The 3,602-nt window shown below is 31.1% G+C and overlaps 2 long non-coding RNA genes across 2 annotated transcripts; both read left to right on the top strand.

Annotated features, from left to right (window-relative positions):
* Positions 1 to 174: 174 nt before the first annotated feature.
* LOC143605638 (uncharacterized) lies at positions 175 to 1,604 on the top strand. The gene is made up of 3 exons (XR_013148586.1): positions 175 to 209; positions 1,285 to 1,426; positions 1,533 to 1,604. It is a non-coding gene; the product is annotated as an uncharacterized LOC143605638 (long non-coding RNA).
* Positions 1,605 to 1,773: 169 nt separating this feature from the next.
* On the top strand, positions 1,774 to 2,537 carry LOC143605637 (uncharacterized). The gene is made up of 3 exons (XR_013148585.1): positions 1,774 to 1,844; positions 2,282 to 2,393; positions 2,472 to 2,537. It is a non-coding gene; the product is annotated as an uncharacterized LOC143605637 (long non-coding RNA).
* Positions 2,538 to 3,602: the final 1,065 nt, after the last annotated feature.

Genomic DNA, 3,602 nt, shown 5'->3' with positions numbered 1-3,602 from the left:
GAGTTTGGACCAATTTGAAAAGGAATGTAGAAAACTGAAAGTCTATGCCTCAGATCCATCGTAGAACCGATTATTATTATTATTATTATTATTATTATTATTATTATTCATTCTGTTCTATTCTATCCATAATTATAATATTTGAAACAGAAACAAAGCAGTACGACCAAATCGTAATGGATGTCGATCCAAAGCAGTACGACCAAATCGTAAGTTTCATTTTAAATATCAAAAATCAATCAATTGAATCAATTGCTAGTCAACGTTGCATCTTTCAACTATTATTTGCGATTAATTTTAGCCAATGATTGTTTTTTGTGTGGACGAATTTCTATTCTAGGGTTCATAATTACTCATAAATTAGTGACGTTTGCATAATCCATAAATCGAATACCTTCCGGTACCAATGAAATTAACCTACTACACGTACAAATAAATAGCTAGAGTAATTGTTATTAGTTTAGAGTTTGTTTTGAGCCAGAGTAATTAGTTAATTACGCTACAAAATATAAGGTAAGTAATAATATTTACTCCTAGTTTTTTGTATCATTGTTGTTAATTGGAGGATAGCGCTCGATATAGCGCCTTATAGCGAACACTATCTGATGTATTATAAAATCATAAACTAAGGGGCCGGTTCAAATTTTCGGTCCAAAACGGGAAAATTTACACTACGTATGCAAATTTTCGGACGAAAAAAGGGTCAATTTTCATTACCGCACTCGTCCCTGCTCAATAGTGTGATACATAGATAATTAGTTTTTTTTTTTCAAAAAAGAAAATAATATCAAAAACCGAATTTTTAGGCATTATAATCGATTAAACAACACCAATCTCTCTTAACCAGTTCCATGGTAAAAACTAAATTTTGTCAATGAATCCCCTATTTTTTAAAAAAATTCTAATACCTTATCGCTAAACATCATATAGAGCCCGTTATTTTGTCTCTATAGCTACATAGCGTATAGGTAGGTTGTCGTTATATGATCTTTACTTTTCTCATTTTAAGAGTTGATTGTATTTGATTAACATGCAAGTATAATGTCTCGAAAATAAATTGGAAATTTAGTGATAGGTTGAATTTCGGTGCTAGTCTTATTTAAGTTTGCTGTTTTATTCATACTGTTAACTTCAGTTTTGGAAAACTAGTTACTTTTCTATTTATGTTTACCTTGAAAAGTTTAATTTTGTGTTTATGATATTCTTTTATGTACTTCTTACTTGAAAATCTCCAATTTTTCTTCTTATTTTCTTAACTTTAACTTTCACTAATGAAATGGGCAGAAAATTAATGACAATGATAGTCACAATATTATCTTAACATATCTCATACATGGTTGCTATAAAGACACGCTGGAATCACTTGTTGCTACTACCGGACTAAAAGTGTCCGCTACTCAGCTTGAGGACCTGGAGAAAAGAAAGCGTATGGTTTAATTATTCTTGAATCTTGAATCAAAATAAATTTTCAAAGAGGTCTGTATATGATGATGTATTTTGTTTTTGAGACTTTTTTTAACATAACATTTCAGGAATTTTAAACTTTGCATTAAAGGGTAAAGCATTGGAAGCCATTCATTTGGCAGAACAGATGTCACCCGGCCTTTTCGAAAATAATAAGGACTTGCATTTTGATCTATTAAGTCTTCATTTTGTTGAGCTTATCTGCTCAAAGAAATAGTGAGAACAAATTAACAATAATGTTATTATTTAGTTTACCTTAACCTTTTATGTAATTATTTTACTAAGTTTACATATTTCATGGCAGCACAGAAGCTATTGAATTTGGTAAAGACGAGTTAACTCCTTTTGGGAAAGTTCAAAAATATGTTGAAAAGCTCCAGGTACGTTCTCTTTTCATGGAAGAAAGTCGTGTTTACATTTTTATTAACAAATTGCTCGTTTTGTTCTTTATACTAAGTAAATTACATAAATCAATCATACTTTGTGTTCAATTTTTGTTAAAGTTTACGTCCTTTCCACTAATGGACGTTAGATCTGATTGTTAAATCCTGTCATATGCACTGCACATGAGGGTATTTTGGTCATTTTACCAAATTAAAAATGACCATAATACCCTAATGGACAGTGTACATTACTGGATTAAACCGAAAGATCTAACGTCCGTTAGTGGAAAGGACTTGAATTGTGACAAAATGTGAACATTAAGGACGATTTCTGTTATTTACTTAGTATAAAGAACAAAACTTGCAATTTGTTCAACTTTTATTTATATTAATTCTTTTTGAGTTTGGTTAATAAATGACTTAATGCTATACAGGATTTTATGGCCTTGCTAGCTTATGAGGAACCAGAAAAATCACCTGTGTTTCATCTACTTAGCTTGGAGTACCGACAGCATGTTGTAGATAAGTTGAACAGAGCAATTCTTGGTGTGTATATTTTATGATCTCTGCTTATACTTTTATGTCTTTATTTTTTAATTCTTGTGTGATTTATGTCACTTTCAGCACATGCACACATGCCAAGTTATTCAGAACTAGAGAGGATTGTGCAGCAAGCAACTGTAGCTAGACAATGCTTGAGTGAAGAACTTGGAAAGGTAAAAAAATTGAAACTTTTTTGCTTTTTTTTGGTTCATTTTTGACCCCTTCGAATGTTTTTTCAACAATGATAACCAATAAGAACGATATATAAGGTATTCATCATTATTGGTTTGTTTCGCTGTATGACTTACCTGTGTGCATTAAACCAAAATAACCGAACCGTAACCGAACCCAATAAAAACTGCGGGTTTGGTAAATTTTCGGTTTGGTCATGCTATTAACCAAAAACTGAACCGAGCTGCAAAAGAAAATTAATTTTATGCAATTTATAAGAAATCAGTAAATGGCGTAGCCCAAAATTTTAGGTCTAGATGTGTAATAATGTTTAAATCATCAATTAATTAAAGAAAATTTAGGCCCAAGTTCATTATTTTGGGCCTTCATTTTTCAGCCCTAAATTTCTAAGCCCAAATGGTAAAACTGAAAAAATGAAATCTATCCAATCCCATTGTGAATCTGAATGGTTTTCAAAACCCAAAAACAGAATTTTTGGTTTTTGTTTCGATTTGAACCCAAAGGCGACCTGTGCACAGCCACTGGTAATCTGGTATGTTAATTTAAGTTTAAAAAAAATAATTGTAATTCCATGTGGGTACTTTAAAACATTTAAGTTGAGTATAATTGCCTCCTAATCTCTTAGTACATATTTTAATGCAGGATGTACTATCACCATTCTCGTTAAAGGATTTCCTGAAGAGGAGTTAGATATGCTAATATGTGTTTGCAACACGAAAACAAGCAGGATTGGTATGTTGTATTAGTTGTAATTTACACTTTTTTTTAGTTGAGGAGTTCTATCTAATCTCCTAATCACTGAACCCGACTTGTCACATTACATGTATAAAAACTCTTGTAGTTTTCAACTTGTATGTGGGTTGAGGTTGGGTGGAAGAAAAGCATCGTTAATAGTTGAAATTCGTTTATATGATGTAAAGATACATTTGTACGAACAAACACATTTTTTTTTGTTTTTCCTTTTTCAATGATTTCTGATATAAATGTATTTGCTATCTAACTTTTCTACACTATAAAGTG

This window comes from Bidens hawaiensis, unplaced genomic scaffold (assembly GCF_021521415.1).
Source record: "Bidens hawaiensis isolate Kalapana, Puna unplaced genomic scaffold, B.hawaiensis_p1.1 tig00070507_1, whole genome shotgun sequence".
NCBI classification, from domain to species: domain Eukaryota; kingdom Viridiplantae; phylum Streptophyta; class Magnoliopsida; order Asterales; family Asteraceae; genus Bidens; species Bidens hawaiensis.
Note: the sequence above shows the minus strand (reverse complement) of the source record. Positions and strands in the feature narration are given on the sequence as shown.